The sequence below is a fragment of the Mesocricetus auratus genome, unplaced genomic scaffold (genome assembly GCF_017639785.1).
Source record: "Mesocricetus auratus isolate SY011 unplaced genomic scaffold, BCM_Maur_2.0 Super-Scaffold_100030, whole genome shotgun sequence".
NCBI classification, from domain to species: Eukaryota; Metazoa; Chordata; class Mammalia; order Rodentia; family Cricetidae; genus Mesocricetus; species Mesocricetus auratus.
This window is the reverse complement of record NW_024429211.1, coordinates 6,303,548-6,317,258: the sequence shown is the minus strand read 5'-3', so window position 1 is coordinate 6,317,258 and position 13,711 is coordinate 6,303,548. Positions and strand designations below refer to the sequence as shown.

Below are 13,711 nucleotides of genomic sequence, written 5' to 3'. Positions count from 1 at the left end.
TGTGCAAGTCCTTATTGCATAGGTGAGATCTTCTGGAGTGTAGTGTATCCCACAAACAGCTTCAGGAAGAAACATTTCCTGCTAAACATCCTATCGTTCTGTCCTCTGCGCAAATCTTAGAGATGCTTCTGAGAACCTTCCAGACTTGTAGCTGACTTTGCTGCAGAAACAATGCCTTCAGGCCGTACCCTTTGATGCTTTCTCTAGACTTTTCTGGCTTCTATAATATCCAGTTCCTGCCTTCCTCTGTTTATACGTCCTGTGCTCTCTTAGTGAAAGACGCTGAAAACTTGCTGGTCTGAGAGAACAATGACATTCTTTCTCCAGCTCACCTGGGCGCTGCTTCTGGGTCACTTCACCTGGGTCCCCAGTGGCCTTCCCATCTGGCTTTTGCCCATTCATGGCGTTTGGCTTTTATGAGGGTGCTGTGTGGCTAAGTGTGTTTTTCTCAGGCTCCCTTTTCAAAATGCGTTTTATCATCTTGTCCTTGAAATCTTCTGAAAACATAAGATTTTACGCGGGTATCATATTTTACCCCGAGTACTGTTTGGCAAACTTCTGTGAACCAGGGCTATCCCGAAAGCCCGACAGCAGAGCTAGGCATTGGGCATTGCGGTTTAGTCATCGAACCCTGAGGCTTCTATATGTTTCACCCCTTCCTCCTTCATAGCAAGCATCTCTAAAGGTTGGCGTTACTTCAGAGCTCTCTGGGGAAGAGAAGCAGAGGGCTGCAGTGATTAAGGAAACTGCTGAAGATATCCCACACATCCTCCTTGGCTAAGCTTCCCGGGTGTCTCGGAACAGAAAAACAAGTCCACGATCATTACCTTTTTCCTTGGAGCTAGGTTGTGTTAGAATTTCCTTCTGGGCCACGGTCCCCGCATCTGTCATCTCAGTCCTTCCGAGGAAAGCTGGTTTCTAGAAGACTCTTTCCATCTCCCTATTACATCCCCTGCAGCAGCCATCTCGGAGCCAGACCCTGGTGCCTCCTCACCGGTTTAGGACTCTGCTTGCGGTCGCAGCGTCTCTTGAGTGCACACGGGATAGCTTCCCAGTGCGCCTGCGCCCACATAGTCAGTGCCCAGGCAAGAGCAGGGCATCCCCCTGTCTGTTCCCGCTTCGTGGGTGGAAGCAGTGAGTCACACTCTGACCCTTACTGGCAAGCACAGCTCACCCCAGCCCGGTCCCTGAGATGGCCCAGAGGTCCTCATCATCCCTGAGGGCAATCGTCTTTCCGAACCCTCCTTCACCGCCATTGGTGCCTCTTCCATTGCCTTCTAGAACACTCCTTCCGTGATCACGTTTGGATGCTATCCCTTGCCACACCCCTCAGCAACGCTGCATTCAGGCTAGCATTGAGAGAGAGATGCCCAATTCCACAGGATGATCTGGCTAACCAGCATTGCTGCTCGGGCCTTCGTGTCCCTACTGTGGGTCCCCTCACTCCCTTGCTCATCCTGCACCGCTCAAGGTGTCATTGCTCTCTCGATGCCTGTACTCTGCACAGATGCACCATCCGCAGGAACTCATCACAGAGGGTTTCAGCGTGTCTGACCCTGGGCTGCCCGCCCTTTGGCCTCTTCCTTGCTTCTACAAACGTGGCTCAACCCCGGTTCTTCTCACCGCCTGGACACCTCTCAGAAACTGAACGTGCTCTCCCCTAGTTCCGACGTGGGAGCCCTTTTACACTATCTTGGTTCGGGCAATGGCCTTCTCCACTCCCCGTGTCTTGGTTGGTGCGGTGTGGTGGTTCTGAACCCCACTATCCTGCTGCCAGTTTTTTTCTTCTTCTTACCTGGCACCGTTCTTCCCAGTCGCCTCCCTCGGTGTCGCTCCAGCCCCTCTGTTTACTCTCTACTTTTAAGCAGTCTGCTGGTGGTCCGAAAGGAAAGAGTCTCCTCCCTGCCTCCCCAAGGTCAGTGCTTGGGCACAGCGCCCTGCTCTCTGCTTCCCTCCAGCTTCCCATCCCCGATGTCACCTGTACACGGTTGACAGTGCTCCACACGGAAGACCAGCTACTGTCATGTCTGAGCAACACATCTGTACCAGACAGATACCAGGAGACTGGAACGTTGTAAACGTACAGTGTCTGCAACAACTGGCTCCTAGCTCACTTTTCTCTGTAGTCCTGGTCAGAATCCTGGAGAGGTTGCAGGCTCCACCTGCACAGCCTCCGAGCTGTCCGGTGGTTTCTGGCCATCCGTGCCCACCGACAGCTTCGCAGTCTCCATCTGGACCTGTGCAACCAGACTGGATCCTTCTCTTCGCTTTCCTGGCTCCTTGCTTGAGCTCTTCAAGTCTATTTTCCCAAACCTCATCATCCCATTCTTTGCCAACTCTTTGTTCAAGTCCCTGACCTCACTCATCCAGTGTCAGCCTTCCGTTAACCTTGTACTCCATTCTGCTGGGCTTCCTGGGATATCACACATGCACAGGTCTGTGTTTGCCCCAGAGTCTTTGTGTTTCTGATATGCGCTTCTTCCCAGCATGCTCTGCTCCTAATCTTCACTTAGGACTTCCCTCAACGTCTATCCGGCTACCCCTTACTTTGCTGCGATTTCCTACAGTTTGAGAGTATCAAGACTACATGATTTTTGTTATACCACTCTCTGTCCTCTCCCCCATCTGAATATGATTCATTGAGGGCAGGTGGCTTATGTTGCTTCCTGTTGCCATGACAAAGAAACAGTTTCTTTTCTCCCCACACCCAACAGCTCACAGTGGCAGCCCTGCTGTTTCATGGGCTTTGCATTCCATGGCCCAGAACAATGCGGAGTGGGGGATAGGCATTGGATGTGGGAGTTAAATGTTGGCAAGTCTAGGCTAGAGCCTGTCAAAACTGCTGTCATAAAACACCGCAGAATGCATTTCTTATGGCAAATATAAAGACCTGATGCATCTGTCATGAAGCTGTAGGATCTGTGATCCACATAGTCGTCCAAGTGTCAGGGAGCTGGCAGAGAAGCACATTTTTACGTGGGACATCTGCAGAGAAAGCGAGCACCACCAGGAGATACATGTTCACTTCTGATCTCAAGGTCAGTGACCGTCCTTATGAAAGTGGAGCTCTTGGCCATCCATATTCAAGATGCTCCCAAGAACATCTTTAAGAAAGCAGAGATGCGTGTCCCGCAGCTACCCTAGCCGACCTCTCCCTCTTGGAGTCCCCTGACCTGTGGCCACCAAACCCTTCCTGCCACCGAAACTTCATAGGGACCTGGAGACAGAACAAAGCAGCCATTCCAGCCGTGCCCCTCCACCCTACGGTAGATAGAGAGGGGAGGGGATAGAGCCTTGAACCCATACCCACCAGGAGAGGGAGAGATCCCACCTATACCCACTGGAAGAAGAGATGGGAAGATGACAATATAAGAACACATCCAATGACAGAAAGACTTATATGACATCACCAGAGTCTAGGGACTCTAGACCACCGGGATCTGAACATCTGAAGGCAGATGAAGCAGAAGAGAATGACTTTAAAAACAGCTTCATGAAAATGATAGACGCCCTCAAAGAGGATATGCGAAAAATCCCTTAAAGGAATGGAAGAAAAAAACAAACCAAAAAAAAATATGCAAGAAATCAGCAAATCTCTTAAAGAAAGTAAGGAAAGCCAAGAAAAACCAAACAGGTGAAGGAAACAATTCAGACAACTCAAGACCTGAAAACTGAAATAGAAAACAATAAAGAAAACACAAACTGAGGGAATGCTGGAAACAAAATCTGGGTAATAGAAAACAGTAATGCAAACCGTGTTACCTGTCTTTGTTAACACAGCCTAATAACATTTTTCCTGGAGATTTGTGGGAGAATCCATTTGACATAGAAACTGGCTCCATGTTAATGTGTTGTTTTTTTGTTTGTTTGCTTGTTTTGTGAATTTGCAAAATACCAAGAATATTATGTGGTGTCAACACACTGCCATCAGGAGTTCATGAGGTGTGAGTGAGATGAGTGATTGATAGAGAGATCTCCCATGTTATCTGAGGGATGGAAGCCATTGTAGTGGCTTGAATATTAAATAATTCCCCCAGATGTGTAATACAGAATAGACTGTGCTTACGTTGCGAAATAGGGAAACCTGTAGAGGTGGGGCTGCATGGGTGCGTGGACAGTTCCTGTGGGCATGAGAGAGAGGCAGTGGTCCCCAGCCCGTCCTCCCTGCCCCTCGTTTCCCAGCTGCTGGATGAAAGTGTGCAGTTTTGCTCAAGCATGCCTGTCTCGTGGTGGTGGGCCACATGGATGTGGACTGAACTCTCTAAAACTGTGGCCAAAATAATCTCCTTCCTCCTTTAGACTGATTAGCTCAGATACTTTGTCACGGTGATAGAAATCTAGCACGTCCATTCAGAAAAGCAGATCTTGTGTTCTGGAATAGGTGTCTAACACAAAAGGGACTACATGGTGTGTGCGTGTGTGTGTGTGTGCATGCATGTGTGTGTGTATCTGTGTACACATGTGCACTCACTCTCGCACACATGCTTTTTTATTTATTTTATTGACACACACAAAATTTAAATTTATAGTTTTGTTAAAATTTGTCCTTAAGCAATATATTTTGATCATTTTTAACCTCTCTTAACTCCCCTCAGACCCTTCCTACCTCTTTACCAGCACAACTTCATATTCTTTCTTTCAAAAAAAAACCAACAAAATTCAAGGACAAAAATCAAAATAAACAAGCAAAAATAATATAGGACAAAAATGAAAAAATGAAACAAAAAGTGTGAAAAACAAACAAACAAAAAATGGAATGAGTTTTGAGTTAGTCAGTTACTCCTGTGTATGAGGTCTACCCTGGAGTGTGATTGATGTACCCCGAGACGCTCCACTGGAGAAAATGGATTTCTCTCTTTGAAAAAGAGAAAGACTATGAAATTAGATGGGTAAGGAAGAGAGAGGTACTGAGAGGAACTGGGGGAGAGAGAAGAATATGCTATAAATATATAAAATGTTTTAAAATTAGAAAAAAGAGAGAACATTCAACTGAAGGAAGACACTTTTGAAGTGTTTCATATATATATATATATGCATATATACATATATCTCACAGAGAACCACACCTTAACACATTACAGAGATCAACAGATCATGTGGAGCCTAGCCCCAGTTGGACACATCTGTACAGAACCCTCTGAACCTATGGCTGTAGAACATTGAAGAGGAAGAAGGAGCAAAAAGATGGCTAAGAGCCAGGGTGCCAGGAAGTCTGATATGAAACAGTCTCTCCAGGAAATGGCTTCTAAAACTAGCCTGGGACACCAGGGATGTCAATGACTACCCTGTTGGGGAAGTCCTTTGTCAATAAAGCACTGCTGGCCAATAGGAATCTAGATAGGTGGGACTAGGAGTCCAGGAGGACTCTGGGAAGGAGAAACACAAGAGAGTCAAGATGTAACGCCATGGGGTAGGAAGCCCAGAACTATTCTCCGGTAAGAAACATACTTAGATTAACAATTATGGGGTAATTACTTAAGTCAGAGCTAGCCAGTAAGAAACAAGCAAGGCCAACAGCTTCATAATTAATATAGCCTCCTGTGTGTTTATTTGGGACTTATGCAGCTCTAGAACCAGGCTGGCGGGAAGGCTTCTCTTGAGGAAAAAGCTTCTCTTTACACTACCCCAACATGGAAGGGGGAGATTTTGAGGGATTCCACTCCTCCTAGACAAGGAACTATAAGTAGCTCTTGACTGAAGGGAGACGAACTAAGCTCCCTGAGATGAGTCTCTTCATTGGTCGCCCAGCGCAGAGTGTTTATCCGTAAAACTGTATATACACAAACAATAAAAAACAGAGTTCCATTTGTGTGTATTTGCAGAAGCGCATGTCTTCATATGTAGCACATAGAATCACAGAAGAGGCTATCACCTTGAGACAGTGGAGGGTGTGGGAGGGATTTCCCAGTGGGGTAACTGGGAGGGGCTGACTGGAGGAGAGGGGAGGGAGAAGTGCTGTTAATTATATTTCAATTAGAAACATTTAAAATGCGCAACCAGAAGGAAGAGCTTTGCAGCTTCTAATTCCACAGCCTACTTGATTCCGTAACCGGGCAACACATTAGATCAGTAGTTCCCTGCAAGTTTGTCAATGACACGTGTTGAAAACCCGTGGGAAAACAGGGCACTTCCTTTTTTGCTAGCGGGAGTGTAAAATAGTAGACCCTTTGGAACTCAGTTCGACAGTTTCCTAATAGCCTAAGCTTGGATTTTCCCTCTGATCCAGCAATCCTGCTTTCAAATATCTTCCCAGGAGAAACGAAAATGTAATGCCCACACAGGCACACCTCTGCAAATGTGGCCAGCATGATTCACCCCCAGTCATGAAGTGGAAACAACCCAAAGGTCCTTTAACTGATGGAAGAATAAGCCAATGGGACCGATTCATGCTAGGTAATGCTACTTGACAACGAAGGGGATGCGTGTGCAAAAACATTGATGAGTTTTCTGACCCTGTGCTAAGGGGAAAAAAAGCTAGACATGAGAGACAATGTAGTATGTTGTTCCCTTAATACAGACACAGTAAATCATTATCGAGAGATGACAGACCAAGACTTGCCTGAGTCTGCAACGCAGAAATGCTAAAGCTTTGCTTGAAAGGCCTTTTTGGGATGTCTGACGGCACACACACACACTAGAAGCTACTAAACTTTACTCTTAGAACTGATAGTTGTTATGTGCGTAAACTAGACTGCAGCTTATTTTTATAAAGGTGAAAAATCCTCATGCTTCCATCTTTTAGCAGGAAAGAGAGTCAGCAGGGTTTTAATTTTATTTAGGAGCAAAGGAGAAAAATCTCAAAACGTGTGACCATGATGATAGCAATGCTTAGTACGCACTCAGTAGTGTGTGTTCTCTGTTTAACCGGTGCGAGAGTGTGGATTTCAACATTGCTCCTTGGACTTGGGTGCCACAGGTGTGGGTGCCGGCTGTTTTGCCACTGTTGAGGGGCAGTGGCATCATACGGTGGGTGGGTTATGGTGAAAAGTTAGGCTTTGTGAAGCCCTCTTCTCCCTCTCCTCTTTTCATTCCATCCTTTGAAGTCGATTGTCTCAGGTGTTTCCTCACAATGGTAGGAAGCTGACACACTACCCTCTCCATCAACCAACTCGCCTATGAAATGGTACAGTCATCCTCACCGCTAGACAAGGGAGGTGAGAGGCAGGGGAGTCTGAGTCCTCAGGTTGGTAGAGTCAGAACTGCAACACCAACAGCATAGTCTATTAAGATGACAGCACCCGGAGGATGATCTCTTCCTCCCCAGGGCATTCACACGTACTGCCTTCTCTTTAAAAAAACAAAAAAAGACGTTCTTGCAATAGTGTCCTTTGTCAAAAATAACTCCTTACTTTGGAGCTGCCGCTAACATTCCTTCCCAGGGGAAGACATAAACAGCACTCCCTCCCACCTACAATTCCAATGACAAATCAAGTTACAATTCCACCAAAGCCTCAAAGCCTTATTCTGAGATAACAATGAGGTTTTTTTTTTTATTTTTAGGCTTACTGGCAGGGCTTATGGGCAGGAAGATGGGCAACCTTATTAAGCAGACACCCCGAGATTTGTACATGCAGCATGGAGGATGATTTCCCCCACGGCTGGGTAGATGGAGCCCCCTGCCCCAATCTTTCCCCACCTACGCTCTGTACTCCCCTATACTATAGACCTTCCTAAAGTACATTGAGGCCAGTACACACCACCATTTGGAAAAGGTAGGGCCAGATACTCGAGGGTCTCATGACTCTCCCTGCCCTCCCCGCCCCCTTCTAAGAGGCATGATAGAGTCAACAAACTCAGCTATGATGATCTTAGTTATGATGATCTTTTGAGTGAAAAGCCTCAGCTGGACACTTGAAGATGACGGCAGTGTGACTGTGGATAGTACTGTATAATGTTGTCGTCAACCCCTTCTTCTGAGTCCCTGAGTACTGAAGGGGTGATACACACCACACACACACACACACACACACACACACACACACACAGATATACATATACACATATATATGTATATATATCTGAACTCGATTCCTCCAACTCCAGTGAGGTACTGAACCCTCATGCATTCCTTATCTCCTCTGTCTCTGGAATATAGCTGCTGTGGTGAGCATGTGGGCATGCCTCTTCCTACAAAACACAAATGAGGAAAAGGACCACAGAATGGGAAATAGAAAATCCCACAAAAGAACGATCACCGCAGCAATAACCCATGATTGTAAACCCGAGTGTGATGAGCTCCTTTAGCTGCTCTGCCATTGTACAAACAGTAGCGGTTGCTCCTCTGCTGGAGTCTATTGCCTGTCCTCAGGTTTCTGTCTAAGATCCTTGTACTAGCTATGAATTTCCCCCAGGTGGAGTGGCCCTCAGTGCAATAGAAAAGTTGGTTCTCTGAGACTGGATAGGCCCTGTGCATGGGGAGCGGGGGAACCAAATGCTCTTGCTCTGCTAAAGGAACACAACAACAAAAAGACTGCTAGTGACATCCTTCCACGCGCGTAGATCCGTGCTTCACGCAGCTGTCATCGGAGAAACTTCTTCTGGCGGCAGACGGAGAAGCTAACCCAGAGGCCCCACACCGGGCAACAGGCACTGAGCGAGAGACTTTGGGACTCTCAGTCCCAAATAGGATGTCTTCATCAAATCCTTCCCCTCAGGGCCCAGGAAGCTGTGCCGAAGAGGAGGTGGAAAGATTATAAGAGTCAGAGAGGATGGACGACTCTAAGGAAACAGTGTCTTCCAGACGCACCAGGACTTGTGCGTATATGAGTTCACAGAGACTTTGGCAGCATGCACAGGCCCCATACAGGTTCCAGCCAGACAGGGTACCACTGCTGAGAGACAAATGTGCCCACGCCTAACCAGGAAACTCTCTCCACTTGACATCCACTTGCGCAGGAAAAATGGTTTCTCTCCAATGCAGTCTCACTGGGTGTATTAACCACACTTAGGGGCAGTCCTCATGCCCAGCCGTGGATGGCCCACACAAAATGAACTCAACAGTATTTTTGTAGACTTTTTTTTGCCTCGTATTGATTTGCTTGGGTATTTTGTCTTGCCGACCTTTTGCTTATATTATGGTTTCTGAGTCTGTGTTTTGATGGATTTTATTTGTGTGTATCTCTCTCTCTCTCTCTCTCTCTCTCTCTGTGTGTTTCCCTTTTCTCTTTTTTTCTTTTTTCTTTTCTAAAGAGAGACAGAGAAAGACAGGATGTGGAGTTATAAAAGGAGGTGGGGAGGGTCTGGGAGTAGTTCAGGGATGGGAAACCGTGATCAGAATATGTCGTATAAAATATTTCTTTTTAGTAAAAATAAGAAAGATGCCCACAAATAAGCTAGGGCATCTCAGCTAGCTCTTCATGCTTTATCAGGAAGTATGCGGAGCCCACGCCTCGGTAGGACCTTGGGGCTTAATTCTCCTTAGCCTTCTCAGGGGCGTCTCTCCTGGCACTACTAGCCGGCAGGGAAGGAGCATTTCTAGATCAGAACTAGCCCCATTCCTCAAAGTCCAGTCGTATTTCTCCAAGTCCTGCAACCCTAGCACATGATATGGTCTTACCATCTAGATCTGGGACGCAGCCCGCAGCACTAACAATAGCCTCTATCTTTTAGGAGCCTCCAGAGCCTCGTTGGCCAACAACTCCTCATGAGATAAGTCACCCCTGTCACTGGCACATTTGAATCAACAACCTTTTGGTTTCTGGGAACATCCGTTTCTTCTCTCACAAGATACCCCTGCTTACTCCTTAGCATTTATAGACCAGGCTACTGTAGACTTTTTCTCCGTCATCTTGGGGCAGGGCAGGTAGCCTCTGTGCCTCACTTAGCCATTAAAGCTCCTCAGAACTGCAAGGCTGCACCTGGCCTTGTATCCTTTGCGGACTGCTTCCCTAATCTTGCTCCTTCAGGTACACTCACGTCTTTAAATGCAGGTCCAAAGTTGCAAAATACTCAGAGGTTAGCATCATGCTGTGTATGTAGCAAAAACTTTTCTTCTAGAAAGACGGGCGGGATGAGGTAATACCCTGAGATACCGTCCCTATCTGAATCGTGGGGTTACAAAGATAGCCTTGGTGGAGCAGTCTGAACGTACAAGAGTTAGGAGATGGCAGACGTTTGAAACTTGAAATTGAGCATAAGCAAATTCTAACGCACGGGGAAGTGTCTATCAATTTGTATCGGCTGTTTCACCAGCAGACAAATTCTGGATGCAGTAGCATGGGCAGGAGGCACTAACTTAATTAGTTCTCGGCCATCCCAATCGTTCTCTCTGAGTGATTACACTTCCATGCATAATTCCGGAGCTCTTCTGTGGAGCGTCTCTGAGATTTCTTCACGTCTGAGGAACTTGGTAGGGCTGTCTCAAGCTGCTTGGCCCTACCGACCAAGACCAAGGAAGGAACGAGTCTCCACTCCTGCTGCTGTTATCTGTGTTATCTGCTGGCTCCCTGAATCCAAGAAGCCCTGGGTTGACACTGGGACTCAAATGTGTTGCTGGAGTGACTTTAATTTAGAAAATCACCCCCACCCTCTTGCAGGATAGAAAAGTAAGTACCATGTTTAGTGGTGTTGGGGGGCTAATTACCCACCCCTGGTACTGAACTGCTCTCCTGTACTTGGGGTGGTTTGTATCATAGACGCTTTTCTGTGGATGGTTTTTCTTGAGCTTTAAAGCCTTCAGAACCCCTATGGCACAGGATTGGGCTTTCTCTCCATTTTTTTCTTAGTAACTCAGGCTCAATACAAATCTTGTCATGCTTGTCCTCAAGTAGCCCAGACAGGCCCCTTCCTCTGCTTTGCATAACTCTTATCTCTACTCTGCTCTCCCACCGTGTGGACCCTGTTTCCATGCTGCTCATAAGATCCTCCAAAGCCTCCTGCTTCATACAGATCCTGCTCCACCGAAGGGCTCGACAAAACGGCTAAAACCGCCTGTCTCAGGATCCTAGCTGGATCCATGTCTTCCTTAAATCTCTGGTGAATATTTTCCGTTCAGTCCCTCATACCCGGTTCCTTCAGTAGTGCCTATCCATATTTTTTTTTATCATCTTCCATACCTTCTCTGGTGATGGCCAAGCCTTTGTATTGGTTCTTACGAGCCCTTCCATCGGCGATGTTATCATAATTCTAGCACTGAATATTCTGATTATCGTGGTCTCCCACATCGTACCGTTGGTGAGGGGTCTTAACAACGATCTGGTATGAGAGACTGTGATAATCAGACCACTGTTAAGACCCCTTAAAATGTCTGCATGATACGTTATGGATTTTCCCTTTGTCTTTATATCAAAAGTCAGACTCAAGGGTGCCCTGTTGACTCTCTTTGATAACTGACTCCCCAATAGCTTTTAGGGTTGGGGTTTCCAGGAAGGGCTCTTTAATACCTAACTGGCTTGGGGTTTTTAACTTTGGACCCCAGCTGTGAGAAGCAGCCTCCTCTACACAGCTCTCTCTGTTGTATATACTTTCAATGCTACATTGGAGGTCAACACAGAGGATGTCAGCCACATGGCTCTTTATTGTAGTTCCTCCCTGGCACCTGCAGTCTCCCTCCAGGCTGCTCCCTGGCCCTCAGCTAGATCTCATTACTCACAGCAGTGATGGGACTGCCTCTGCAGCTGCCTATTGATCCCTCTGCCCCCGATGCCCTCACTATTCCCAAGGCTTGAAACACATGACTCTTCTCTAGATTTTCAGCTGTTTTCAAAGCATCCCCACACATCTTGGGTTGGCCCTACTCGTTGATGAGGTGTGCAGTTTTATAGAACTTTGAAAAAGAATGCCGTCCTGTGATTCCTCCCACACACATCCCCTGCACCGGTGGCCTCACCTTAATTCCACGTCTCGCTACTCTCTACACGCTCATGGCCTGGACCCTACCCCCAACAAGCTCTGTAGGCAAAAAACAAAGAAACAAATTCTGTCTGTAGTCTTGCTTCTGTTCAACTTTGCTTCAGTTACCTGTGTTGTTCCTAGTATGCCTTAGAGGTGTATGTCTTTTTCCCATGCCAGTGCCTCCAAATGCTGCTAAAATTCTTTCCCGTGGGTAGCATAAACAATGCCTCTGGTACCTATGACAAACTGAGGTATGATTCCAACAAGCTTCACTTTGTGGAACCAATGAATTTGGTATTTTGTCTTACAGAGCAGTGGGCAATGGGTTATGGGCAGGAGAGCATGGGTGACCTTAATGGGGCCACACTGGACGTTCTGGACCTGATGTTGATGATGATTCCTCATGGCTGCGTAGATGGGGTCCCCCTTCCCTAGGCCTTTCCCACTTATACGCTCTAGGTTTGCCTTCCCTGTCACCCCAAACCCACATGGAATTGGGGCAGAATTGGAGGAGTGGCTGTATACTCAGGTCCCATACCAGCCCCCCCCCCAAACCGCCACCTTCTATAAGGGACATCAACAGACAACAAATCCAGCTACGATCATTTGTGAGGGGGCAACAGTGTGGCTTAGAAGACAGCCTTACACAACAGAGGAGCCTCATGTCCGTTCTCGGTAAACGTTGTCCTTGCCCCCGTGCTGCCCCAGAGCCTGGGATGCACCCCCCATCACTGGTATCCATACCTTCATCCCACCACGGCTACCCAGCTCCTCCCTGCCTCTCTGCCAGCACCCTGCTCAAGCTCCTTGAAGGCAGCCACAATGTGAAACAATCTGGAATCCTCTTCCTGCTGATTAGAACTCTAGAAGAACATGGACAGCTTCTTTCTCATAGAACATCTCCAGAGAAATCCAGTATTGTAAGAATTTTCTCGGAATTCCAACAGAGTCATACGATTCTGTGGTTTCCTGGGACGTTATTTTCTCCTCTCCCTGCTATTCTTCCATGCCGTGGGGCTCACTCACCATTGAAACTATTTTTTCTGCCCCAATTGCCCCCCAAACTACCTACGTGCAAGTCTAAGGTGTGGTTTCCACACTGTAGAAAACGGAATCCTTGTTGCAGTTGACGCCTGGATTCACGGCAGCAAGCTCACACTCTTTCTGTAGACGCTCAGTGGGCCTGTGCCTCCACACCTCAACAGCACCGTTGCTCTGTGCTCTCTCTGGAGCCATCTGGTCTGATGCAAGCTCAGTTTTTCCTCTGTAACGTGCTCTCTTTCCTGTCGAGGCTGCCATTAAACGGAGCGAATTCATCCTAGGTACTTCTGAAGTCTTTATTCTGTGTCTGTCGTAGCAGCCACTTCTTTTTCTGTGGAACTAGGGAGTGAAACCAGGACACTGTGCATATTGAGCAATTCTTCCAAACCTAAGATTTCATTCTGAGAAGTCCCACTGCTGTTCCCCAGCATCTTCTCTTCCATATCTGGACTGCGCGATCATTTCCCAATTGTTTTTCCGATCTCTAATTTTGTTGTATAGTGTCCATGCTGAAAATAACCTTTTCTGTTAGTCCTACCTTGTGGTTTCTGGTTGTGGTATGACTGTGTTCTCTTGAAGGATATATTCACTGGAAACAATGTCTCCAAAGGCAAATGCTAATGGACTTGAAGGCAGGGCTGCTGACAATTAGGTAAGATGAGGTCAGGAGTTTAGGGCCCCCATAGTGGCTCTTGTGACTTTATCGGAAAAGGTAAAGGAGATGGATCAATAAGTAATAGCACTTGCAATGAAAGCAAGAGGACCTGAGTTCAAATCCTGTGCATCAATATAAAGGCAGGGCATGGCCAACTGTGCCATCCACACGTTTGCTTTGTCT

At 47.0% G+C, this 13,711-nt stretch overlaps 1 protein-coding gene and 1 long non-coding RNA gene across 3 annotated transcripts in view; one reads left to right on the top strand and one right to left on the bottom strand.

Moving 5' to 3' along the window:
* Positions 1 to 13,711, top strand: part of Gabrb3 (gamma-aminobutyric acid type A receptor subunit beta3) — a 251,789-nt gene that overhangs the window by 55,013 nt on the left and 183,065 nt on the right. The gene's annotated exons all lie outside the window — the stretch shown is intronic.
* LOC121134779 lies at positions 6,748 to 12,892 on the bottom strand. The gene is made up of 3 exons (XR_005872006.1): positions 12,577 to 12,892; positions 11,828 to 11,889; positions 6,748 to 7,287 (listed from the first exon to the last, which is right to left on the bottom strand). It is a non-coding gene; the product is annotated as an uncharacterized LOC121134779 (long non-coding RNA).